Raw genomic sequence first — 27706 nt, 5'->3', positions numbered from 1 at the left:
CAGCTCTGGACTTGTATGGTGTAATCAGGGAAACAATGGGAGAGGCAAAATCCCAATCACAAAGACAGCAGCTGCACGACAGGCCAGCAAGGCTTTGCAGGAGGGGCCCTCAGTGGTCATGTGTAACCCCATCCTGGCTCTCAGCTCTTAGTAATTTATTTATAGATGCAATATCTCTTTATGTGGCCTATCTAAGAATGCCTTTTCATAAATGCATGGAAATGGAAATTATTCCATACCCTACCAAAGATTAATGTATCTACTCTTTACAGATGTCTGCCATCCCCCTGCACCCCACCAAAAAGAAAAGTCACATGGACGCGGATGAAGTAATAGAAAAGGTAAAGTTTGCTCATTGTGAAAGCAGTTGTGTGTGTGTGTGTGTGTGTGAAATCTTTGTTTCTGTGTTTTTTCCTTTTTTGCTATCCATGGGCATTAACATAAGGGTAAACACATAGTAAATGATTAATAAATGTGTTTTGACTGATTGACATACAACAGTTAAATGGCACTTTGTAGCTATAAATGTCAGACAGAGTATGGCATAGTAGTAATAGTGGTTGTAGTGATACTCACAATAATGATTACCGTAACAAAAACAACAATGCATTGATATAGCGCTTTGTGATTTGCAAAAGTTTTCAAATTGTAATCGGGAACACTACACTTGGGGTCAAGAGGAGCCAAGTTCGAATTCTAGTTCAAATACCAGCTGTGTGAAATCTCTTTACCTCACCCAAGCCTCAGTTTCCCTATTCATTAAATGGGGGTTGTGATACTTCTACCAACTAACTCACAAGGTAGTCAGAAGGGAAAGGCCTTAGTCAATCTTTAAACCTTGGGTAAATGGGTACTGTTGTCTTTTATCCTTTTTCTAGGGCCATTTTTGGGAGTGAAAATAAGAATAAGGAGAATTGAAATCAATGAGTTGCAAAAAGAATTATTTTAGCCTCTTCTCTCCAAGATATCTCCATGACTTCGTCTTTCATCCCATGTACCATCAGCACACAGCATCTGTGTAAATCAGACAGTTTCCTACTAATGAGGTGATAGGTAAAATTTCCCAGCCAAATATGATTTGAAGGGTTTCTTCCAGAGCCTATTGATTTGCTGGAAGCTTCGGGTCGGTGTCTGTGGTTGCCAAGCCAAGGGCCCCAGAAAGAACCAGATCAGATAAGATAATAAGAAGTTTCTGGCTCTGTTGTTTCTTTAGGCGAATTCTAAAGTCTTGTGACTATACTGTCCCACTATATCCTGGTTCTTCCTTTGGTAAATATTTTCTGTGGTCAGTCAGTTGGCAACCATTTATCGAGTGCTAGCTACTGTGTACCACACAGTGTTCTAAATACTGGGGACACAAGGAAAGCGGGGAACAGTTCCTGCTCTCCAGAAGCAAACATTTTAACGGTGGAGAAAATGTGTAAATAACAAGGTACATCATATACATCTGTGTTATCTAGTCCTACCTCATTCTTTTACAGATGAATGAAAAGATCCAGAGAAGGGACTTTTCCAAAATCACAGGGTCATGCGATTCGTCAATATAGAGCTAAAAGGAACTTTAGAAGCCCTCTGCTACGATTATTATAATTGAGGAAACTGAGACCCAAGGAAGTTAAATGACTTGGCCAAGAACACACAGGTAGGAAGTGGCAAAGACAGAATTAGAACCCAGGTCCTCAGGTGGCAGAACCAGTATTCCGACTGAGATCTCCTGTCTTCAGACTTAGTACTTTTTCCCACTACACCATATTTATTTTTTTATCATCTAGAGATAGTGTGATATTAGTCTTTGCTATCCATGCCAATCATTTTACCTCTCTCTGCCTCAGTTTCCCTCATCAGTGAAATGACAGGGCTGAACACCATGATCTCTTCTTGCTGTGAATCTATGATCTTTTTCCTTTACTTGGTAAATGAGGAAACTGAGTCCCCCCCAACAAGGAAAGTGCATCATGTCCATGGCAGGATTGAAACCTAGATTCTCCAAATTTCCTATTCTTTCCACTCCACCAAAAGGCCAGATCTGTGTTTCTCCTTCATTTAAAACCCTTCTCACTTTTAAACTCTGTGAGGGAAGGAACTGATCTTAGCTAACCTTTGTACTTATCCCAGGTCCCAACACAGTCCTCTGCACTCAGCAAGCCTTAATGCTTTTTAAATGCAGAATGAATCATCCTAAGTGTAGCTAACCAATTATATTAGTGCAAATTTAGCACTTTATCAGTTACAAAGTACTGTTCTCACAATAGCCCTAAGTAGTAGGTAGCAGCCAATATAATTAACCCCATTTTACAAATGAATAAACTGAGCTCAGAGAGATTAAGTGATTTTCCCAAGTGAGCCTAGACCTGGGGTCTTCTGATTCTAGATCCAACACTCTTCCCATTGGGCACAGCCCCCCTCGTGACCTTTAGGAACCTTGTTTTTTCTGATGAAGCATGCGTTTTTCTTTTTTCCCTTTTTTTCAAATTTTTATTTTTGCCTTTTGTTTTGAGCATACTTTCTTCATAACTCAAAATACATTGTAGGGATTTTGACCTAGAGATAACCTACTAAAGGGTTACCATTCAAAAAGGAAAATAATAAGCTTTTTAAAAAAGCATGTTTGGGGGAATTTGTAAGCAACCTGAAAATGTGAGTTGGGATGGATGTGGTTACCTAGAACTGTCACCCTGGAAAAATAATAAACAAATATTTCCTTTCATGTTGACTCTAATCTGCTTAGATTTTAGGGCTAAAATGATGATAAAGAAAGACAGTTTCTTCTCCCATTCTCCTTAAATAAGTTCACAACAGCCTCTGACTAGCATGGATTTTGAGCTGAAAAGGTACTGTGGAGGTCACTGGATCAGACCTCCTCATTTGATAGATGGCAAACTGAGGCCTAGTGAGAGGAAGTAATTTGTTCAAGGTTATACATTTAATAGACATCAGAGCCCGCATCTGAAGCCAAGTCCTCTTACTCCAGACCCAGCATCCTTTTCATTACATTGTCCATTTGTGGGATATATTTTTACAGAACAGCTGCATTCCAAAATGGAGCATAGCATTAAGCAAGAGACAGCAGAAGCATTGAAGGCATAGTGCTTTCGACTTTAGGCTTAAAAGATAATGTTGAGGGAAAATGTAGCTTCTTTTCTGGGTGAATTCCACCTATCCCAGGTCTCCCCCATCTCTTTTGCAATCCATAGGAAAAGTCACATGACCATAACAGGCAGCTGGCCCCCTGCCCTATTATCTGAGCCTGCCTCCAGTCTGGTTCATTACAGCCAATGATTACTCAACACAGAATAACACTGTCACCTGCCTCGGCCTGACAGGATCATACCATCTGTGCCACATGGTCAGGGTACAAGGAGGTGTAAGAGGTCACAGAGAGGGGGTAAATGAGCCTGAATGGGAGGTAAATGTATGTTTACAGGCCTGACAGATGACTGGGTCATTAAGGAGGTTAGGTATATACTCAAAGCTGAAACCACTCTCTTGGGAAAACAAATCCAAGAGGCAATGAAAATGTATAGCAAAACTAGTCAGAGCTCCAATTCTGGGTCTGGATATAATAGCATTGTAACCTCAACACTTGTCAAGCCCTGTCTTCATCATTTACTAGATATGTGACCTGGGAGAAATCATTTAATATCTATGAGCTTTCATTTCCTACTGTAAAATTATGGGTTTAGTTAGACCAGATTCCCTTTATGATCCCTTTTCCACTCTGGCATCCTCTGATCCTGTGATATGCAAAGGTTCATTATAGACCATATTTATGTGGCACTTTGATGTCTACAAAATACTTTCCTCACACCATCCCTATGAACGATGTAGATAAGTAGTGAAAAGTATTATCATTTCCATTTTACAGATGGGAAAAGTGAGGCTCAGATGGAAGTGTCATATCTAAGAAGTATTAGAACTGGGACTCAAACTCAGCTCTTCTGATCCTGCTTCTGCTCAACTAGAACATAGGGAGGTAATATGTGTTTTAATAGACATCCATATGCCATAGTAACAATAAATATTACTAGAGAATAATATCCTGTTGCCAAAGTGATCAGAAAGGGATGTCCAAAGTGTTTTCAATTTTAACCATCATTGTGTGATTTTTGCCCCCTTTTCAATCACTTGGCATGGGTATATTTAGAAACAAACAGAAACCACACAGGACTTGGGGTCTCATATTTTGGGGAGTCTCCATGGCCAAATATCAGTTACAGAGATAAACCTGATTCTGAGGACAGTTTTTCTCTGTCTTATCTCCCATCTTGAACTAAAAAAAAATAAGAAAGAGTTGTGAAAGATAAACCAGGAAAGGTGGAGAGAGTCCAAATTGTGCCAGGAGTTGGCATAGAAAGAGCTTGAGTATGTGATAAATTGATCAATAGCTCAATGGCTGGCAGGTCAAATAAAGCACTCTCCAAGAGTTAATAGTCAATGGATCTGTGATCTCGTTGATGTGGCTTCCTCCCTCCTCTGGATGGGATGGCAACCAATACAAGGCTGCTCTGTTTGAAAAGTTGGCAAGGAGAAAGCTCTCAGATTCCCCTGTCCCCACTCCCCAACTAGAATCAGTTTTTGCAAAGCTAGACTCCAATCGCCAATTTCTCTCTAGAAAGTTTTTAGGGTCTATCAAGTCTATGTGTTTAACTCATTGCCATTGAATAGAGGTATTCTCAGGGTGACAGTTACGTTCATAGGATGATAGGTTTTGAGATCTGAAATAGATCATAGAGGTCATGGGATCAGATCTTTCTTCCTCCCATACCACTCCCACCATTTGTGAAGATGAAAAAACTGCCACACAAAACCTCAGAGTCTTGCCCAGTCACCCACTGAGTAAGTGTATGAATCAGGCTTTGAATGAACCTCTCCCTGACTCCCAGTCTAGTGCTCCATCTCCTCCACCATACTGTCTCTCACAGCAAAGCTCCTGCTGGAGTTCAAACGCAGACTCCTCTGTCTAAACCACAGAACCAACTGAATGCAAGTATGCCTCAATTTCCTCTTTTATTTCAGCTACCTCTTTTTTTCTCATCTGTAAGATAACACTAATCATGGCTACACTACCTATCCCATAGGATTGTTTTGTAGAAAGGTCTTTATAGACCTCAATAGGAATGAGCTGCCATTGATATTATTGTCATTATTTGTATGAAAATTTAGTTCATCTGGTTGTGTGACTGGATTTACATAGAAAAGATTTACATAGAAATTCCAGATTTACATAGAAAAGAAGAAAGAAAGAAAGAAAGAAAGAAAGAAAGAAAGAAAGAAAGAAAGAAAGAAAGAAAGAAAGAAAGAAAGAAAGAAAAGAAAGAAAGAAAAGAAAGAAAGAAAGGAAAAGAAAGAAAGAAAGAAAGAAAGAAAGAAAGAAAAAGAAAGAAAGAAAGAAAGAAAGAAAGAAAGAAAGAAAGAAAGAAAGAAAGAAAAGAGAGGGAAACATTTTAAAAGTATATGAGAAAACAGAATGGTTCAGAAGGGGATATAAAAAAGCAAGCAGTTTTGTTACTATCATGTCAAATGTAATCAACACAAAAAATTTTGCATAATAAAAGTTCACTGTTTCATACAATTTTTTTCTTCACTGAATGTTGAAATGGTTGTGTTTGTTTAGTTCATAAGACAAAACATTAAGATAGAGAAATAAAGAGCACTGGTTTTAGAACCAGATGATGTGGGTTTGATCTGTGGCTCAGACATTTTTTTAACTGTGTGACCTGGGACAAGTGTTTTACCCTCTCTGAGCCTCAGTGTCCTCGACTGAAGGGGACACTGATCCCTCCACCATCTGCTTCAGAGGGTAGTTGTGAGAAGAGAGCTATGTTAAATCTAAAGTTGTAATGTCAGAGAGTTGTTACAATTCCACTACGAGCCTCAGAAAGACAGGAGAGGATTGTCTGGCTCTTGCTGATTCATACCTTACATTTCCTCCAGTATCTAGCCCAGTGTCTTGCACACAGATGCGTTTAATAAATGTCTGTTGAACTGAAGTGGATGCTTGATAATAGTTGATGAGACTCTCCATTCCTTGTGACCATCTTCCTTGCCATTGGATAATGCCGATAAAATGCCTTCCAAAAGTTCTTGGGATACCAGCATCATGGGGATCATTCCAGAACAAAATTCCAGGACAAGGTGGATTCCAACTCAAGGCCCATCCTTCTTTTCTCTTTCCTCTGCACTGTTAGAGTTCAGACCCTATCACCTCATTTTTGTCTTTTTTTTCCCCCAAAAAAACTCTTTATCAAACTCTTTGTGACCCTATTTTGGATTTTCTTTGCAAAAATACTGGAGTGGTTTGCCATTTCCTTCTCCAGTTCATGTTGTAGATGAATGTAGTGTTAATGTGATATTCACAGTACTGACAGTGACTATGAATGTACTGGCATAGTTCTGAATCACAAAATATAATAGAGGCTCCATATAGAAGACAAAAGCAAAACATTTATTATGACACCAGAAAGTCAAATCCCAACACAAGAAAGCCAAATCCATCATAGCAACAAAGAAGTTAATATACCTTATCACCCCAGGAAGCGACACCATACCTAGCTGTCTCCTTGCCTGTGTCCTCTCTCTTCCCTCCTTTCTAACTGCTCTGGTTCCCAGCTTCCTCTGGGCTCTGTTCCACCTGTTCAGCAAGCTTGTCCCACCACAGGCTCCATGTGATTACATTCGGCCAATTAAGGGATGGGGAAGATCTTCAAATCCCCTTAGGCCTATTAAGGGGCAAGGAAGAAATCCTCAAACTCCCATTACCATTACAATGAGGAAACTGAGGTAAACAGGGTTAAATGACTTGCCCAGGGTCACACAGCTAGTAAGTATCTGAAGCCACATTTGAACTCAGAACTTCCTGACTCCATACCAGGCACTTTATTCATTGTACCACCTGGCTGTCCTCATCACTTCACGTCTGAACTATTGTTATAGGCTCTTGCCTCTAGTCTCTTCCTCCTTCCATTTCCTTCTCTAAGTGGCTGCTAGGAAAAAAAAACCTTCTTAGAGACCATTTTCATTACCTCAACTCAGAGATCAGAGATATAGAACTAGAAAAGGACCTCAGAAGTAATTTCGTAGATGAGGAAACAGATGTAGAGAGGTTCAGTGACTTGACCAGGGTCATACAGCCAGCATGTAGTAGAGGTGGGATTTGACCTAGTCCTTCAAGTCCAGTACACCATGCTGACTCAAAATCTTCAGTTTTGGGGATATTTAGAGGTTCCTTGCTATCCATAAGATAAGGTCCAACTCCTGAGTCTGTCGTAAGACATTACACAATCTGTCCCTAAGCAACAAATCCAGCCTTGTTTTCCATCATGTTTTCTCAATTGTAGGCAAATGGACCTATTCTTCATCTCACAAACATGACTAGTGCTTTTGTCCTTCTGTATCTGAGGCATTTCACAACACCCAGAATGCTCATCTCTCATCTGTCTACCGAAACAATAATACTTGCTAATTAATTATAGCATACTTCTAGGTTGGCAAATCACTTGACATATATCCCTTTTCCTTTGGTCCTTATAGCATCCCTGTGAAGAAATAACTTCAGGTATTGTTATCCCCACTCTAATTATAAATCTGTGAGAGATTTGAGTGACTTGTCCAAAGTCCTATGGCTAGCACATATCAGAGGTGAGATTTGAACCCAAATCTCTCATTGATTTCTCCATTGTACCATGTAGCCTGACAAGTAGGTCAATTTTCTTTTTTTTCTTTTTTTAAATTCTTTAATTTATTAATTTGTTTGTTTCCTTTTAGTTTACAGGATTCAATTCCACAATTCCTTGAATTTCATATTTTGTCCCCCTCCCTCCCCTCCCCCCCATGGCGGCTTATAGTCAAGTATAGGATCTGTAAATACTTTCACATTATACATTGGTCAGGTTATAAGGACAGATTGTACCGGCTGGAATGAAAAATGGTAAAGAGGACATAAAATCAAATAAGAGAACGAAAAAGATCAGGTATTTTGCTTCCACCTGGATATAAACTTAGTTCTTTCTAGTTCTTTCTCTGGATGCACGTTTTTCTCTCCATCATGTGTCTTTTGGGATTGACTTATATCCCTGCATTGCTGGGAAGGGTCCAGTCTATCAAAGTTGGTCATCACACACACGTTGTGTCTGTAATTGTGTACAAATTTCTCCTGGTTCTACTCTTCTCACTCAGCATCAGTTCTTTTAAGCCTCTCCAGGTAAATATGAAGACTGCCTGCTCCCCGTTTCTTATAGCGCAATAGTATTCCATAACATGCATATACCACAACTTGTTCAGCCATTCCCCAATTGATGGGCACCCCCTTAATTTCCAATTCTTTGCCACAAGTAGGTCAATTTTCATGCTGAATTCTATGCAAATCCTTCTGTGACCTCTCTCTCTCTCTCTCTCTCTCTCTCTCTCTCTCTCTCTTTTTAAAGCAATCAGGGTTAAGTAACTTGATCAAGGTTACACAGCCAGTTATTATTTCTGGGTGTGGTGCTGAGTATCTGAGCCTGGATTTGATCCATTTCATCCTGACACTGGAGCTGGTGCTCTTACTCACTGAGCCACCTGGCCGCCCCTAAGCAATTGGGGTTAAGTAACTTGCTCAAGGTTACACGGCCAGGTGTTTCTGGGTGGGTGCTAAGTGTCTGAGCCCGGGATTCGATCTCCAGGTCTTCTCAACACTGGAGCCGGTGCTCTTACTCGCTGTGCTACCTGGCCGCCCCCTCTCTCTCTCTCTTTCTCAGAGGTCTCTGAAGGCCTATACCACTTAATCCTTATGCCACCCATTGGGCCTAGCCTGCTTTGCATTTTTGATTATCTCTCCATTTATTGATAAATGGTTGTGGTGGTATTGTGTGTGTTTGTTTACTGTCTCCCCCTCTAGAACCATAACTAGAGCTCCTTGAGACCAGGGCCCTGGATTATACATCTCCATATTACCCACAGGGCCTGATATAGTACTACACTTTTCATGTAGAAAGTTCTCAATAAATTAAGTTCTGAGAGATTGCTTTTTATCATTCATCACTTTCTATCTTTTCACAGGCTATTGTCTTCCTCCTTTTGTCTGATTGACATATCTCAGGATTTAGAACCAGAAGTCCAAATCAAGCCCAAATCCATTAATACTGGAGGGGATTGGGGCAGCCAGGTGGTGCAATGAGTAAGAGCACCGGCCCCAGTGTCGGGATGACCTGGGATCAAATCCGGGCTCAGATACTTATCACCCACCCAGAAACACCTGGCTGTGTAACCTTCAGCAAGTTATTTAACCCCAATTGCTTAAAAATAAAAAACTGGAGGGGATGCCTATTGACTGTAATGAATTTGGGAAAATCTTTATCTGCTGAGGAAAGCCTACTGTACACTAGAGATTTCATACTAGAAAGTAACTTGTTGGCTAAGTAAAACCATTGGATAGAGCCCTGGGTCTGGAGTCAGGAAGACCTTAGTTCAAAACTTGCCTCAAATTAACTATGTGACCCTGGGCATGTCACTCCTATGGTCTCAGTTTCCCCATCTGCAAAATGTGGGTAATGAAAGCACCTACCTCCCAGGGATGTTCTGAGGATAAAATGAGACAATATTTGTAAAGTACTTTGTAAACTTTAAAGTGCTATTATAAATGCTATCTGTCAGTATTGCCTGTGTGAAAAAGCTGTCCATAGATTATTGCCAGGAATGATGGGTGGAAAATCCAAAGCTACACATTTAAGCTTGATATAAAGAAACACTTCCTAATAATTAAAGCTAGTCAAAAATGCCTTTGGAGGTAGCAGGTCCCCCGTCAAAGGAGTTCTTCAAGCAGAGGCCATTGATCAGGAATGTGGAAGAGAGAATGTTTGTTCAGGGACAGGTTGGACTAGAGTGCCACCACTGAAGGCCCTTCCAATTCAGAGAGTCTTTGAGGAAATTGAGGAGCAGAGACTTTCCCAAGACAGTGACAGCAGGATCAGAATTCAAATTCAAATCCTCTGATTTCATTCAGATCCAGGGGTCTTCCTACTTCTCTGTGATTTCTGAAGTGTTCTACCGTGATTTTTTCCTCTGGTTACATAGTTTCATAATGTTCTATTTCATTTATAAGCTTCATCCCTTTTCTGATCTTATTAGATGAATTGAATGCTCGAAAAAAAAAGACAGGAGAATAGCAGTATTTAAAAAGGGATGGAGGGAAGGAGAAAGAAGGAGAGAGACAAAGAGAAGAGAGCAGACTTTTTTTTTTAAGAAGAAAACATTAAAGACTGTGAGATGTTTAGTGAACACCAAGAACCCTAAGATGTTTTACAATTTAATATTGTTCCATTAACATTTTGTAAAATGCCAGAGACAAGTTTGCAGAGAGAAGAGTACATGAGGTGAACCAATTAGTTTGAAAACGCTTAGATACTCAGAAATGAAAGGAATTTCCAAGCAGTGAGCAATCACTGAATGCATTCATCTCAATGAATTCATTTGGAGTCTTTTAAAAAAAAAGATCACTGGGTTCCACTGTTTTAGCACTAAATGTTAAATTTAGAGAGTTTATTTATTATTATTAGAGGCTACTCCTTAAAAGGAGGGTCTTAAGACAATAGAAAATGAAAGTAAAGTTGAAAGAATTTGTATAAATGAATGGATGAATGAATGAGCATTTATTAATGTTATGTGCCAGACAATTGCTAGGCACTAGGGATACAAATACAAAAGTGAGATTTTCTGTCCTCAGGAGCTTATAGTCTAATTTAAAAAGACAACATTTATCAGAATGTAGCAGCCAGAGAAGAAGATTTTGTAATTCTACAGATTACATGTCTCTACTGGGTGATTGGCACACCTGTTTCCATTATCAGTGCTAGTATTATTAATTTTATTATTATTATTATGAGAAAAATAGGTGAAAGGAACAGGAGACAGGGCAAGTGGTAGGAAGCCTGGGTAGGCCCTGGTTTCCTAGTAGGTGGCTGGATGGCATGTACAGCCTAGTCTGGTGCTGGCTAGATATAATGCATCAGGTGAGTTTGGACCTACTCACTCATCAAGCAGATAGCTCAACACTGGGCAGAGTCCCCAAACCAAGTGTCTGTAATGGTAATGGGAATCTGCTATATTTTGCAATTGAGAACTATGCTGGCATATTCATGGTCACCGTCGGTGCTGTGACTATTACGTTGGCGTTACAGTGTGTTAACTGTATAATAGGTCAGGCCAGAATGGTCTCTGGAGCTCTGGGGATGAGTGAGTTGTTGTTACTGGTAGGAAGAAGACAGGGAATAGCTGAGAAAATGTCAAGACGCCATTAACTCCAAATTCTATTAAAGCCGCATGTAATAGGGGCCCACACGGATCCCTCTTCTGGAACATGCAGTACCCAACAACCCTTTCCTCTGGGCAGAATGAAGAGGAGGCAAAACCCCAAACAGGAAAGCAATGATTATCTGTGGGAGGAAACCTACCTCAGCAGGAAAGCCTCAGACAAGACTTTCAGGAGCTGTAAGTTCTGAGGTATGAGTTCCGAGGCCGGCTGGTCAAGACAGAGGGGTGTTGCACGACCTCAGGCTAATCCAGGTGCCTCAGTTTCCTCCTTCCTGAAAGGAGAGCAGGGACAACAACCACCTGCACACAGTTGTCCCACGCGGCAGACCAGCACTGACAGCACAAACCTCAGCAAAGAAGTGCTGAAGGTCTCGACTCGTCCACACAAAAATTGTCTCATCTCCCTCGGTACTTCCCAGATATTTCTTACCATCAGAGTTGAGTCTTGCTAAGAGGCACAGCTAAAAACTGAATCCAGACCCTCTGACTCTAAGTCTAGTGATTTTTTTTCCATCACAGCCGGGAATGCGCTAAAGCCAGCTAGTACCAGCTCAAACCCAATGGTTAAATCTTCAGTATGAGCATTTATTTGTACCTCAGAATTCTGCAAATACTTCCGATCAGGACTTGGTTTATTGTTTTGTTGATTGTGCAACTTAAGAAAGTGATAGAGAAAATTTTAACAATGTAGATTAAGCTTAAAAGTACACCAACCCCTCCACTCCCAACCATTTTGTTAAACATTTAACAGCATACCCTGAATGTACCACATTGTAAACTTTCCCCTTTGTGCACTCTTTCCATTAGATTTCAAGTTACTACCTCTCCTCTGGACTATTATAAAACCTCCCTAAGTGGCCTTCCTGCTTCCTTTATCTCCCTTTGATGATCCACCCAATCCACCTAGCTACCAAATCATCCAAAGGCCTAGGTCTGACCATCATGTCTTAGGCTGACATCAGACAATCAAGCATTCAGTAAGGCCTACTATGTGCCAGGTACTGGGCTGGGTGCTTGGGGAAAACATATAAATAATGAAACAATCCTAACTCTCAAGTTATATTCTAACAGAGGAAACAGCAAGGACATATGTAAGCATATACAGGATAAACAGAAAGAGAATGAATACAAATACATGCAAAGTAGTGAGTGAGCAAGGGAATCTAGCAGTCAAGGAAGGAGGAAGGAAACAAGCATTTATTAAACACCTACTGTGTACCAGGAACTGAACTTTACCAATATGATCTCATTTGATCCTCACAAACTCCCCCCCGCCCCAGGAGTTAAGTGCTATAATTACCCCCATTTTACTGTTGAGGAAGACAGAGGGGAAGTGACCTCCCAGGGTCATGTAGCTAGAAAGTATCTGAGGCTGAATTTGAACTCAAAGTCTTCAGGGCTCCAGGACCAGTGCTCTATCCACTGCACCACCTACCTCTCTCAGGAGTAGAGGCAATGGTGTAGGGCACAAGAAAGCTGAAAAGAAATGGACTTGGAGATCTCAGGGCAAATCTCAGCCCTAACAATGACCATCTTTGGGGCTTTGGGCAAGTCATTTCTTCAGTTTCCTTCTCTGTTACAATGACATTGCCTACTCCATAGGTATATTTGGGGGAGGGGGATGGATATTTTGCAATTGATGGATTGTAGAATACTAAATCCATATGGTATAAGCTGAGCATGAGTCAGAAGAAGTCCCTGGTCCAGTTCCTCCTGTTAAATAGAAGAGGAGAAGAATGAGGAAAGGAATGTGATTTTTACTGAGTGAGGTCAGGGTGTTGTTGTTCAGTTGTTTTGGACATTTCTGACTCTTCATGACCCCATTTGGGGTTTTCTTGGCAAAGATACTGGAATGATTTGCCATTTCCTTTTCATAGCTTGTTTTTACAGAGGAGGAAACTGAGGCAAACAAAGTTAAGTGACTTGCCCAGGGTCACCTAGCTGCCTGAGGTCAAGGTGAACTAAAGTAAAGATAAAACGCCTTGAAAAATGATTAAATACTAACTATAGTCATATAAAAATACTCCAAATCACTATTGATTAGAGAAATGCAAATCAAAACTACTCTGAGATATCACATCACACCTCTCAGATTGGCTAACATGGCAAAATAGGAAAATGATAGAAACTGGAGGAGATTTGGGAAAATTGGAAGACTAATGCATTGTTGGTGGAGTTGTGAACTGATCCAATCATTCTGGAAAGCAACTTGAAATTATGTCCAAATGGCTATAAAACTGGATACCCTCTGACCCAGCAATACCACTTCTAGGTCTGTATCCCAAAGAGATCACACAAATGAGAAAAAGACCAACATGCACAAAAATATTTATAGCAGCTCTTTTTGTGGTGGCAAAGAATTAGAAATTGAGGGACAGCTAGGTGGCACAGTGGATAAAGCATGAGCCCTAGAGTCAGGAAGACCTGAGTTCAAATCTGACCTCAGATACAAAACTTACTAGCTGTGTGACTCTGGGCAAATCACTAAGCCCAATTGCCTTGCAAAAAAGAAAAACTGGAGATTGAGGGGATGTCCATCAATTGGGGAATGGCTAAGCAAGTTGTGGTATATGAATGCAATGGAATGCTATTATGCTATAAGAAATGATGAGTAGGTAGATTTCAGAAAAACCTGGAAAGACTTATATGAACTGATGCTGAGTGAAATGAGCAGAACCAGGAGAACATTGTACACAATAACAACCACATTGTGTGATGACTGACTGATAAATTTAGCCCTTCTCAGCAATACAAGAATCAAAGGTAATTCCAAAAGACTCATGACAGAAAATGCTATCCACATCCAGAGGAAGGACTTTGGAGTCTGAACACCGATGGAAGCATATTATTTACTCTCCTTTTCTTTTGTTGTTTTTTGTTGTTTCTTCTTTCTCATGATTCCATTCACTAGTTGTAATTCTCCTTTACCTCATGACTAATGTGAAAATACATTTAATATGAATGCATAAATAGAGCCTATATCAGATTATGTGACATCTTAGGGAGGCAGGGGAGGAGAAGAAGGGGGAAACTCAAAATCTTATGGAAGAGAATATTGAAAACTAAAAAGTAAATAAAATTTTAAAAAGAAAAGAAAAATTATTAGATAAGGATTAATTCTTAAAATTAAACAAAACAAAATAGCAATTCCCAATCATGAAATGTTAGAAACCCATTTTGTGTCATGTCAGAGAGATCTTTATTTTTCTTTTTCTCCATCTAGGCAGTTTGGTTGGGGAGCAGAGGCACAAAGAAAAACAGGATTTTGATGTTCATGACAGGCTTCTTGAAACCTTTCTAGGGACACTTGCTACAGACAGTATCTGCCACCATCAGAGGCAGGGCAAGGCTGCAGGATGAGGAGCTGAGCCCAGGAGTAATGAGGCAAAACTTGAAAGACTGGACAGGCCTCTCAAGTTAGCATCAGAAACAGGTCTGGAATCTGGAGAGAATCTGGACAGCTGGGATAATAATGACTTCTATGTGGCACTTTGAAGTTGATTTACCAAGAGCTATTATCACAAGATGTTGGGTAAGTGGGGTAAGCAGCTGGATCCCCATTCTACAGATGAGATGACTGAGGTCAGAGAAGTATTCAGACCCAGGGTTCATGACACCAAGGCCAATATTGTTTCCCACTCAGTTTTAAAAATATAAAATTACCAACCATCAACTGAAACAAAAATTCTCAAAACTCCATCAACAAAATAAAAATGAATAAAATCTAAATAATAATGTGTATGAATTAATGGACTCCAAATTAATTTCAATTTGTGGGTTTTTTAAAGTATATGTGAGCTTTCACAAGTTCATTAAAAAATCCATATTCTCTTCAGACCTCTTTTTATTAGGAGTATATTTACATTTTTCTTGTCATACTTATAGTCAATATATATATATATATTATGCTTATTATTGGTCTATTTTTTATTTAGCTTTATATAAGGTTTTACACATTTCTTTGTATTCTTCACATTTCTTATTTCCTTTGCCACAATAATGTTTTCCAACCTGTTTGTCCAATTCTCTAATTTTTCTCTTTTTAGTCTGTTTCAAATTTATAGTTATTGTATATGAAGCTAAGTCCAGAAGTCTTTTTGTCATACCATTTATTTTCTCTCAAAAAGAAACTTATTTTTTCTTTATTTTTATAAAGTTTTTACTTCCCAATGCACATCCCCCCCCCAACACACACATTTGTTATATTTAAAACACATATGTAAAGTCAAGGAAAACAAATCATTCCACTAGCCATGTCTGCAAATGTATATCTCATGCTGTACCAATAGTCTACTACCAGTAGCCAGTAGTGACTGGCCCTTGGAACACAAAGACACTGGGCATCACCCAGGAAGGACCAGGTCAAGCATCTGGTCAGCAGGTCAAACACCAGGAAAAAGAAGAAGCTGGATTTTAATCCAGGATACTTCTCAGTTTCCCCCTTTTTGATGGCTCCAATGGTAGCAGGGCCCAAGTCCAACATGGTCACCCCAAACCGATTTGTAGGGGCACCCAGCTGAGCTGCAAAGGAAAGGGAAAGGGGAGTCATGCACTATGCATTTACTCAGATGATGAGACCCATGTACCAGGCAGCACAGCAGGGAAAATACCCACAATTTCAAAAACTCACTGTCTAAACTCTCAATAAAAATCTTGCTGGATAGGATTCGGAGATTAGGGATGTGTAGCAATTTCTATAACGACATAAAGTGCTTGAGAAAGTGTAGAAACTATTGTTGTTTTTTAATATCCCCAGCAAATAGTACAACACATTACATGTCAAAAGTGTAGAAAATAAAATAAAATCAAAGATAAAACAAAATAAGATAAAGCAAAACAAAATAAAATAAAATAAATGTTGCATTAAATCAAAAGCTGTTGGGGGATGTCAGCAGCTTTCACAAAATTTGCTTTCATCAGGATGGGTACCCCTATCACTGAAGCAGACTGCAACCCCAAATTATAACTAAGGCAGGGTGACAGAGGCTTTTTCCTAGGTGCTAAAATGAGAGAGGTAGGTTTCCCCCGCATTCTTCATGCCTCGTGTCTACCAGCCCTTTCCCCACAGGGAGAGTGAGGGAAGGTGAATCCTGGAAAAGGGAGGAGGAAAAAGAGGGAGATCAGGGTCACTGATGGGCAGAGGCTAGAGAAGGGGGTAGATCACTCCTCTGCCAGCTCCACTGCACCTGTGGCCAGACAATCCACTGTAGTACAACAATAATAATAAATAACATTTAAATGGCACTGACTATGTGACTATGTGCTAAGCACTTTACATTTAATTATCTCATCTGATCATCACAACAACCTTGGGAGGTAGGTGCAAACTAAGGTTAAGTGACTTGCCCAGGGTCACACAACTAGCACATTTCTGAAGCTGGATTTGAACTCAAGTCTTCCTAATTCCAGGTCCATGGTCCTAACCACTCTACCACCTGGCTGCTTTGTATATCACTTATTGTCCTACTACAGTCATCTTCTGTACATGGTAACAAACCTACCTCTCCCCACCAAATGAAACAAAACAAAAAAAGAACCTTTCCTCTGTGATATTGAGGCTCCCCCGAAAATATGTTTTGTCTCAGGTGAAAAAATCTCTGATGACGCTTCTATCACAACCTCTCTATGAGATGGAACAATTATTATTTCGGAGGACTGATAGTGGCACATTTTTCCCATCCCTGGTACAGCATGACGCATGGCCTAGTGGCCACTTGGGGACCACTTGATGTCACATGAGTGTGGGACCTGGATTCAAATCCTACCTATGTCAGTTGCTGACTCCGGGAGTCACTTAATCATCTTAAGTTTTGGTATTGTTCATTTTTAATCATAAAGCAAGAATTTGGACTAGGTGTGTTCTCAGATCCCTTCCCGCTCTAAATTGATGCACATCTTAAATCCATTCCTATGATATTTCTGTTTGTTTGACTGTATGTATTTGCTATAAGCATAACAGATACTTACAGTAAATATTGGGAAGGGAGGTCATTCAAAAGTACAATGATGAAAAAAAGAGTCTTTTTTTTAAACCTAATAAATGAATGTATATATATGTCTATATATGCATGTGGTATATATGCATATATGTATATATGCATTGTGTATGTATGTGTATATATTCACACACAATTTAGTATAGATTTTCCCACAGCTCTCTAGAACTGTTGGGGCTGATGTTCCATTGATACAATATTAGAGAAGTCAGGGTCACCTCCTCCCCAAGATTAGCCATCAGATAAGGGCTTTAGTCATAAAACAGACAAGGAAAGTTCCCTTGATACATATTACAGGTAGAACCTCCAAGGTCCAGCAAATTATTTCCTGCTTCCTTGTCACCTCCAAAAAAATCACCCAGTCCACAGGCAAATAGGTTATTTCCCTCAGGGGTTGGTCTTAAACTATTGTTACAGGAATAAAGAAGAAACAACTCTAAACCCCCAGGAGACCTCTGGTTGGGGAAACTGGGAGGGAGTGAGAGAGGGTTGGACACGCTCACCTTTAATGTTCTGTCTGCTGAGCTTGCTGGAAAGGAGAATGTCAGGACTACATCCACCCAAATATGGAAGCAAGTTTAAAGAGTCTTACATCCTCTGACTGGAATGCAGGAACACTGCAGAGACAGCAGGGTGGGTGTGGGTGGGAAGGTCCATGGAGTACCACCCTCAAGAGTCTTGCATAGTATTTATTATTATTATTAATTATTAATACTTGGTATATAGGTCCTGCTGTATTATTAATTGCTTTAGAGTTAGTAATTACTCCTTACCATGGGTCTGAGTGGTGGGTCACGTCACATTTCAGATGAACTGAGGCTAGGCAACTCCTTTAGTTAAAAACTACAGCTGTGCTGAAACTCTGGCTTCCTGAGGCACAAACATTGCCTTGACCAAGAGCCATATACCTTTAACTCAACAACTCTAAATGCCGCCAAGAATTAGACACATGTTGGGTGCTTAACGTCGACATGTTTGCTGGTTGGTTCAGTCATGCTACGTTGCATGATCAGAAAAGCAATGAATGGCCTGAGAAATTAAAAGACCTGCTTTAGAGCCCCATCTCTGCCCCTAGGGAGCAAGCAGCAAATATTTATTAAGCTCCTATTATATGCCATGCACTGTGCCAGATGGTACAGATGCAGCTACCAAGAATAAAACAATCCCGACTCACATAAAGCTTACATTCTAATGGGAGAGACGAGTATGTATAAAAATGTAGTTAGTATAAAAGTGAATATATGTTTTGTTCAGCCATTTTAGTCATGTCTGACTCTTTATGACCCTGACTCCATTTGGGGTTTTCTTGAAAAAGACACTGGAGTGATTTGCCATTTCCTTCTCCAGCTCATTTTACAGATGAGGAAACTGAGGCAAACAGGGTTAAATGACTTGCCCAGGATCACACAGCTAGTAGGTGTCTGAAGTTGGATTTGAACTCAGGTCTTCCTGACTCCAGGTCTGGCACTCTACCTTGTGTGCCTATATGTATGTGTGTAGATATATGTACACATGTACATTTATATGCACATGAATATGCGTGTGTATGTTGCATGTGTATATATGCATGGCATAGATACATATATTTACTTTACATGAATATATCACATATCTTATATAATATTATGTGTAATATATTAATATAAACTATAGTACATATTATATGTGATATGTGTAATTGATTACATTATATGTGATATATGTAATTTATAGTGTATATAATATGATCATATATTATTGTAATATATTATTATATGTAATATATTCGTATATTATTTGTAATATATTCATAGAAAGCAAACAAGTACAAGTAATTCAAGAAGTGGTTAAATACAACATAGTATAGGAGGGAGGGTACCAGTAGTTCTTAGGGTAATTAGGCAAAGTCTCATGAAGTCTGGGCTACTTTTTTTAAAGGCCAGGAAGGACTCTGTGAGACATAGGTGAGGAAGGAGTGCTTTTCAGGCCAGTACAAAAGCATGAGATGGGGGACAAAGTATGTGTGAGAAACAAAGAGATCAGCTTGGCTGGATGGCAGAGTGCAGGAGGGGGATTAATGAACAACCAGTCTCCATAGATAGGTTGGGGCCAGGTTGTGAAGAACCATGCAGAGGAGCTTGTATGATTATCCTACAAACAATAAGAAGCCACCAGAGTTGCTTGAGCAGGGGAGTCTTGTGGTCAGATCTATATTTAAGGAAACAAACTTTGCCACAGTGCCTAGGAGTTGGGAGAGACTTGAGACAGTGGGACTAATTATGAAGCTGTTGCAGTAATTTAGGTAAGAGGGAGGGAGGGCCTGAAATAAGATGGCATCTGGCTAATGGAGAGAAGGGGTCAGGGGCAAGAGATGGGGCAGAGGTAGAAATGGCAAGACTCAGCACCTGATTGCAGGTGCCAAGGTTAGGAAGCTAGGAGAGTGGAAGCAGAAATAGGGATGTTTGGAAGAAGTTTGGTGTTTGGGAAGAAGTAGCGTTCAGGGGCAAAGATAATGAATCAGTTTTAGATGTGTTGAGTTTACTAGATAAAAATGTTATTAAGATCTGGGAATCATCTACATAGAGATGACAGTTGAATCTATTTTATCATGAGAGAGTGTGGAAGGAGAAAAGAAGAGGGCTCAGGACAAGACCTCGGGAAATACCCATAGTTAAGACACCAGCAAGGTACCACATCTTTTGGCCCCATTTTCCTCAGGTATAAAATGAGGAAACTGGGCTGGACGATCTCTAAGGCCTCTTTTAAGCCAAGCATTCTAAATCACAAGTCCCTGGCAAGGCTCATTTTTCTAGGTTCCAAGGTGCTTTCCAGACCCTGATGTTTCTCCTATTCTACCTTCCTAACTACTGGGGCAGCTAGGTGGCACAAAGGATAGAGTGCCAGGCCTGAAAGTCAGGAAGACTCATCTCCCTGAGTCCAGACACTTAGAATCTGTGTGGCCCTGGGTAAGTCACTTAAACCTGTTTGACTCAGTTTTTCATCTGTAAAATGAGCTGGAGAAAGAAATGGCAAACTATTCCAGGATCTTTGCCAAGAAAACCCCAAATGGGGTCACAAGGAGTTGGATATGACTGAAACGACTATACAACAACAAATCTATAGTGGACAAGGAACTTCCTAAAGGCCTTTACAGAAGCACATAACACAATGATTTCATCTTCCAGAGAGGGTACAACACTTTATGTTGTGTTTGCTTTTGTGACACTCTCTACAGCCATGCTCTCCTCTCTGAAGGAAAAAAGTGCCCTGGGATATATCATTTTTCAAAATTGAGTGAATTAAAAATAACCTACTTTGAAACATATTTTAAGGAATTTATTACCACCCCTTGAGATATAAGAGACTTCAAACAGGTTTGAGACTTACAGGCTCAAGGACTGAGGACTGCAAAAATAAACCAAATCTTAATGAGGCTGCTCCTTAGTGAAAGATACAGGGGAGGCTTTAGGACATTTGCCAACTTTTAATGCACCACAGACTAAATTATCAAATTTTACTTTAATATCTAGAAGGTAGCTAGGAAAAATTGACACCCCTGTCCCTGGAGAGCTTAACCATTTCTTAAAGTTGAGCCTGTTTAAGACGGTATCTTAATTCATAGAAGAAGAAATCACTGTATTTCCAGATCTGGCAAGTCTATTTTACAAGCAATCTCCATTTATACAAATCCTCAGAATTAGAGCTGTCCAGCAGTGGAATAGATTGTACCACAAGCTAGTTATAGCTCCATGTCACTGGGCCTAATCATGGCCCTGGGCGACCTCCAGTCTAATGAACCATCCAAAAACGATCATTCCTTCGTCATATCTGCTTTGGAACTTTGTACTTCTCATAATTCTTATTATGTTCTGTCGTATTTATACACTAAAATTATTAAGTAATTAGTATGTTTGTGTGTACATCATCTCTTTTCTGCTAAACTACAAGCTTCTTGAGGGCAAGAGTTATTCTTTATTTTCTTTTTGTCTCCCTCAGCACCTAGCACAGTGTTAGGAGGGAGGGAGGGAGGAAAAGAGGGAGAGAGAAAAGAAAGAAGGAAAGAAGAAAGGAAGGAAGGAAGGAAGGAAGGAAGGAAGGAAGGAAGGAAGGAAGGAAGGAAGGAAGGAAGGAAGGGAGGGAGGGAGGGAGGGAGGGAAAGAGGGAGGGAGGGAGAGGAGAGAGGGAGGGAGGAAGGGAAGAAAGGAAGGACAATAACAAATAAAAATTCACCCAGAGAAGTGTAATCAGAATGATAATGGCATCACATGAGAAATGGTTGAAAGAACTTTATGAATATTTAGACTAAAAAAAATTCATGGAGACATGAGAGCTGTTTTCAAATATCTGAAAGGTTGGTTCTTTTGGATACCAGAGGGTAAGACTGGACCTAACAAATGATGTTTGCAGGTGAGCAGATTTCTGTTCTATGTAAGAAACCAGATCTCACAGTAAGACCTAACAAGCAATGGAATGTGCTGCCCCATGGACTAATGAACTCTCTGTCAGTGGAATAACTAAAGCAGTCACTGAATAACTATTGTTCTGAGACAAAGAGGAGAAACTTGCTTTGAGTGGGAGATTGCACATAATAGCCTTCATAACTCAGCTTAAGCTCCATGCCTTCCTGGTTCTCCCTACTCCCCAGCTGCTAATGCCTCCTTTCCCAAAACTGCCTTGTATTTATTTTGCATATAAGTTGTCTCCATGCACTCATATGTACATTTGTATGTGTGTGTGATTTTCCCAGGTAGAATATGAGTTCCAAGAGAAAAGTAGGGTTTCATTTTTGTCTTTATATCTCCAATGCCTAGGACATAGTAGATACCCAATAAATATTTGTTGATTAATTTTTTTTGTACCAGGGAAAGTAACAGAATAGCTCACATATGTGTTCTTTTGATCCTTACAACAATTCTGTAATGCAGGAGCTCTTATTTCTTGCATTTTACAGATGAGGAAACAGACTGAGAGAGGTAAAATGACTTTTCCAGTGTAACACACCTAAGCTGGTTTCAGTTTTGAACCCAGGTTTTCCTAATTCCAGATCAATTTTCTCTATGAAGCCACAGTGCCTCTCAAATAAGTCCAACCAAGCATAGAGATAATACAATTTAGAAATAATTTGATCTCTAAAAATCCTTCTTTGCATTTTGTTTTTTCCTTCTATCTTTATTGGCTTGTTGAAATGCCTTCTCAGTACCAGCAGAATTCCATTTTAAACGTGTGTGCTCTAACACAATTATCACTTGGGTTCCCTCTGCTAGGTAACAATGAATCATGAGATGCATGTTCTTAACTTATCCACCCAGCCACAGACAGGCTTGTTTCATTTCTCAATGATACACTCCTCCACGTAAAATAAAATCTGACAGTTTTATTTTCCAGGCCAACATACTTAGCATTACAGAGCAGCACCTGGACCCCGGTAGCCTCCGAAGACTTAGCGATTTATTTCTTTCTACCACCGAGTAACTCAGGGATCACCTTGTGACCCTCTTTACCCAGCTCTGCCCTGCAAGATAATGAACAGTGGCCTTCTGAAAATGTAGATTGTATCTTGTTTACAAAATGGACTTCTTCTGTGTTATAATGCAGATAGCATTGAAGGAAGAGACAAGAGACCTGGTTTTTCTTGCCTTGGAGAGGCAAGCTGGGGTAATGGAAAGAGGGTTGGACTTGGAATGAGCCCTGGGTTCAACTCCTAACTCTGCTTCTACCTCTAAATGTAACCCAGAACAAATTATTGCCCATCTCTGGCCTTCAGTTCCCTCATTTGTAAAAAGAAGAGGTGGGACTAAAATGTAAAAGGAGAGTAATAGTATGTTATAACACAGGGGTGTCAAACTCAAATAGTAATGGGGACCACTGATCCATATACAAGGTACTTTGGGGTCCATAAATTGACTTAGTTTTAAAATGTAATGTTATGGACGCTTTATTTTATTTATATTTACTTTGTCAAATATTTCCCAATTAATTTTTTTTTTTGCTTTTTTGGAGGGGGGAGGGCAGGGCAGTTGGGGTTGTGACTTGCCTAAAGTCACACAGCTAATAAGTGTTAAGTGTCTGAGGTCAAATTTGAACTCAGGTCCTCCTGACTCCAGGGCCGGTGCTCTATTCACTGTGCCACCTAGTCACCCCCCCCCCCAATTACATTTTAATCTGATTCAGACCACACCCAAGAGTGTTGCAGTCCACACGAGGCCTGTGGGCTGCCTCTTTGATATTTCTGGCATAATGGATAGTTCATGGGACTTGGAACAAAGTAAATTTAGATTTGAATCCCACCTCAGACTCTTACAATTTGAGTGACCCTGAACAAGCAATCTAACTTTTCTAACCTTCACTTTTCTCATCTTTAAAATAATAAGGTTGAACTAGATGCCTTGCAAAGTCCCTACCAACTCTAAATCTATGGTCTGTTTTATCTCCTTTTGACAGAGGAGGAAACTGAGATCTGAAGAAATTAAACAAACTTGTCCAAATTCACAGTCAATAATTGATAAAGCCAAGACTGGATAGAGCCATGACTCCTCCACATTTCTGGACCTGTCCTCTGTATCCAAAGCCATACTGAATATCAACCTCCTGGGGTGTGGGCAGGAAGGCTTTTGAAGAGCCAAAAAATAGCAAAGTAAAAGGTCTTCCTTAAAGAAGTAGCAAATCTATTAGAGCAGGACCCTGGACAGGGTCATTTCATTAAAATGGAGAAAAGAGAAAGCATTACTTTGGAGATATCAATAAATCTCAATATATTTATTCTTAAATGATTAAATAATTGTGTGTGGGGGGAGGGGGGGACTTTGGAGCAGCTCTTTAGCTGATCAATGCCTAACAAACATTCTCTAAGGACCCTTCTAGCTCTAAATATTAGACCTAGAAGGGACCTTAGGCTATAAAGCATAAATTATTAGAGCTGAAAGAGGCTCTGTAAAATGTAGTAGACAGAAGACTGACTTCACAGAGTCACATACTTCTGTTGGGATACCAACACTGTTGGGATACCACTGACTAGTTTACAAAGACATAGAGCAAAAGCCAAGATCATAACGACCATATCAGACATGCATGCTCCACATTTCACATCTATAGTCTGCCAAGAGGAGAAGGACACATGCTTCCTCATCAGGACTCTGGCACTGCCATTGCTCATGGCAATTCAGCAGAGGTCAACTGCTACTTAGCATTCTTACCACTTACATTACTGGAAGCCTTGGCATATTGTTGTCAAGGTTCTGCTTTCTTCAGCGTGAACCACTTTATCCAAGCTTTCCCATTTTTCTCTGAATACCTTATATTTGTTCTTTCTGGCACCAAATTACAGTTTGTTATATTTTTATACCGTAGGATATTCACTCTTTAACTGATGAGTTCTCAATTTGTTTCCAGTGTTGTGCTATCACAAAACTACTTTGAATATTCAGGTGTACGAGTATCTTTCCTTTCTAACTTTGACCTCCTTGGGTTATATGCCTTTGGTGGGATCACGTGGGTAAAAGGCATGAATGGCTTAATGACTTTTCTGAAATAACCTAAAACTGATTAATTCATATTTTTGTAGTACTTTAAGGTACATAGTGTTTTCTCCAGCATAACCTAGAAAGCAAGGTAATTTGAAGCATGAGGGTCCCATTGTAGGAAAAGATGCTTAGAAAGGTTAAGTGACATGTTCATAGTCACACAGGTGGTAAATGTCAGAGTTTCACTAGTTAATGAAGACAATTCTGCTTAGAAATTGAAATAATTACTTAATATTTCCTATAAATGAGATTGTGCAGAAGGCAAAGACAGGGAGATGCATGAAAAATCAGCTTTGAATGGGCAGCAAAACACAAACACATGAACAGACACAGTCACCCACTCCCCCCCCCCAATTTTTATTGATAAGAAGTAGTTGAGATCTTTCCAAGGTTTTAGATATGACTTATGAAGTTATTCACTCCATATTTAAGACAGGAGGGAATGGGATGAGAATGGTCTCCCTTTATGCAGTGATAAGTCATTAATTTATTATATTTTATTTGATATTTTTATATTAGTTTTGATTTTTTCATGTGAAACAGACATTATCCTTCCAAGAGGAACAAGAACGAAGTACTGAAGGCAAGGAAGAAAGTTAAGTTGATGTGCAAAATGGCAAAGCAGGAAGAAAGGACAGAAAGGCCTAGACTTGGCCTCAGGAAACCTGAGTTTCAATCTAGTCTCAGACACTTCCTTATAATCAAGGAAAATTGTGTAAGCCTCAGTTTCGCCATTTGCAAAACAGAAGAAATGATGCTGGCATACCTTCCTTCATAGCATTGTTGTGAGCTAGGCTCTTTGGGAAGCACTATCAAGAGGTAAGCATTTTTTTAGTCCAGAAGGACCTCAGATGCCATCAAAATCCAGCCATTTCTCTTTATAGCAGCATGGCATGGTTGATATATTCTGGACTTGGGAGTCAGGAAGACCTGAACCTCAGATACTAGCTGTGACTCTGTGTAATTCATTTACCTTGTTTTACCTTCTGTTTCCTCATCTGCATGTTGGGGATAAAACTAACACCTACCTCAAAGGTTATGAGGATGAAATGAGATGTTATATGTTGTGTTTTGCAAACCTTAAAGCGCTATATAAATGTTTTTGTTGTAGATCTTAAAGATTAGGAAGCCAAGACCCAGAGATGTGAAGGAGTGCCTAATCTATTTGATGTCAGGGTCAGGAGCTGAAAGATCTCCTGACTTCCAGGGATTTTTCCTATTACTTTGCATGGTGACCTGGATGCTAAAGCTTAAGGAATGCCCACTAGTAAGGAAGGAAAGAAGGAAGGACTGGGGTGGCTAGGTAGTGCAGTGAATAGAGCACTGGCTCTGGAGTCAGTAGGACCTGAGTTCAAATCCCATCTCAGACACAACACAAAAACTAGCCTTGTGACCTTAGGCAAGTCACTTAACCCTAATTGTCCTCCAAAAAAAAAAGTAAGGAAGAAGGGAGAGGAGGGAAGAAACAAGCATTTATTAAGCACCAACTATATGCTAAGCCCTTTACAAATACCTCATTTGATCCTTACAAAAGTCCTAGAAAGTAATATTTTAAAAGTTTTAAAATTAAGGAAACTGAAACAAAAGCAGGTTATGAGACTTGCCCAGGGTCACACAGCTAATGTCTGAAGATTTGAACTCAGGACTTCCTGACTCCAGGAGCAGCACTCTATCTCCTACATTACCAGCTGCTCAGGCAGCATTGGGGTAATAGGAAGAGCCCTGGATTCCGAGACAAAAGACCTAAATCTAGGTCCAACTCAAACATTTACCGATTATATAAACTTGGGTAAGCCTGGTCACTTCTCTGTACCTCCACTCACCCCTCTATAGAATGGAGGTGGTCATGTTCATCTTTCTTCCCTCACATCGTTGTTGAGAGCAGAGCACTTTGTAAGTACTGTCAAGTTCAGGTAAAAATGGCTTTGACTTTTTTAAGTCAACAAAATATAACAAGGAAGAAGTCATCACATTAGATCTTGTTATTGTTGTTTTTGGTATGTTAGAGTCAAATGACCAGATTTTTAAAAATTATCATTATTATTTAGGTTTTGGTACATTCTACCTCATGCAGGTCACTGTACTGACCTTGGATCCAAAGTACTGGAAGCAGACCAATACAGGGATGAGAAAGGGTACATACAGTCCCCGATTACAGCAGCCCTACTGCCAAATGGAGAAAACTTACTTCAAGGTAACATCATGAACCACTTGCCTCCAAGCTAAGAGTCTATGGAAAGAGAATGTTATGAAGGTGAGTAAGGGGTGGGGGATAAAGTCATTTTAGAATGAGAGACTAGTGCAATTAAAGTAATTGAGAATGAAGGGCTCAATTGTTGAGAGACAAATGAATCAGCAGGCAAGTCTAACAATGAAATTCCATGACATGTGGTGTCTCTCAAATCCTCATTTATTTTCAGAAAGTTGATTCACTGATGAATGAATACCTTAAATCTATTTGGAGCAAATATTAGTAGCAGATGATTCTTAGAAGTGCTTATATAAGCTTATATATTTCTAAAATAGAGAACAATATTGCCAACTACATCAATGACATGTAAAAATTATCTTCATGTTTGTAAAGTTAGCAGCAAGAATGGAGAAACCCACCTGAGGGTCTACCTTCTGCTCATGCCACAGAAGACAGCCTCCTCTGGTCACACTTGGAGATGCTATACCCTAAATTCCACATTGGTACATGCCAGTGCCAGGATGAGAACTCTAGTCTTCTGATTCCAGGTTCAGTGGCCCCCTTGGAAAAGGAAGACATTGGGCATCAGAGAAGATGGAGGGAAGATGTGCAGTGTGAGGCGCATAATGGAATTCTGGGTACTATAATATCATCTACAGCAGGTTAATTACATTCTTGATGGAATTTAGGGAATGTCATGTCTGCATTGGATTAGATTGGACTGAACTGAATTG

The 27706-nt window shown here is 39.9% G+C and overlaps 3 long non-coding RNA genes across 5 annotated transcripts in view; 1 reads left to right on the top strand and 2 right to left on the bottom strand.

The window, feature by feature from the left end:
* The window catches only part of LOC138147262 (uncharacterized), a 95637-nt gene that overhangs the window by 49859 nt on the left and 18072 nt on the right, over positions 1-27706 (bottom strand). The window contains exon 3 of the long non-coding RNA XR_011164754.1: positions 27392-27533. This is a non-coding gene — a long non-coding RNA (uncharacterized lncRNA). The remainder of the gene's footprint in view (positions 1-27391; positions 27534-27706) is intronic.
* Positions 71-27499, top strand: LOC138147264 (uncharacterized). Of its 3 annotated transcripts, none has more exons than XR_011164762.1 (3): positions 71-341; positions 26856-27035; positions 27366-27499. It is a non-coding gene; the product is annotated as an uncharacterized lncRNA (long non-coding RNA). The 3 variants fall into 3 exon arrangements; XR_011164760.1 differs by lacking the exon at positions 71-341 and adding an exon at positions 25317-25600; XR_011164761.1 differs by lacking the exon at positions 71-341 and adding an exon at positions 25317-25600 and having other exon boundaries at positions 26830-27035.
* LOC138147259 (uncharacterized) lies at positions 15381-17931 on the bottom strand. The gene is made up of 2 exons (XR_011164753.1): positions 17786-17931; positions 15381-15807 (listed from the first exon to the last, which is right to left on the bottom strand). It is a non-coding gene; the product is annotated as an uncharacterized lncRNA (long non-coding RNA).

This window comes from Petaurus breviceps, unplaced genomic scaffold (assembly GCF_028583685.1).
Source record: "Petaurus breviceps papuanus isolate PSGF00001 unplaced genomic scaffold, PetGlider_PUasm1.0 140, whole genome shotgun sequence".
NCBI lineage: Eukaryota > Metazoa > Chordata > Mammalia > Diprotodontia > Petauridae > Petaurus > Petaurus breviceps.
This window is presented reverse-complemented; position numbering and strand designations above follow the sequence as displayed.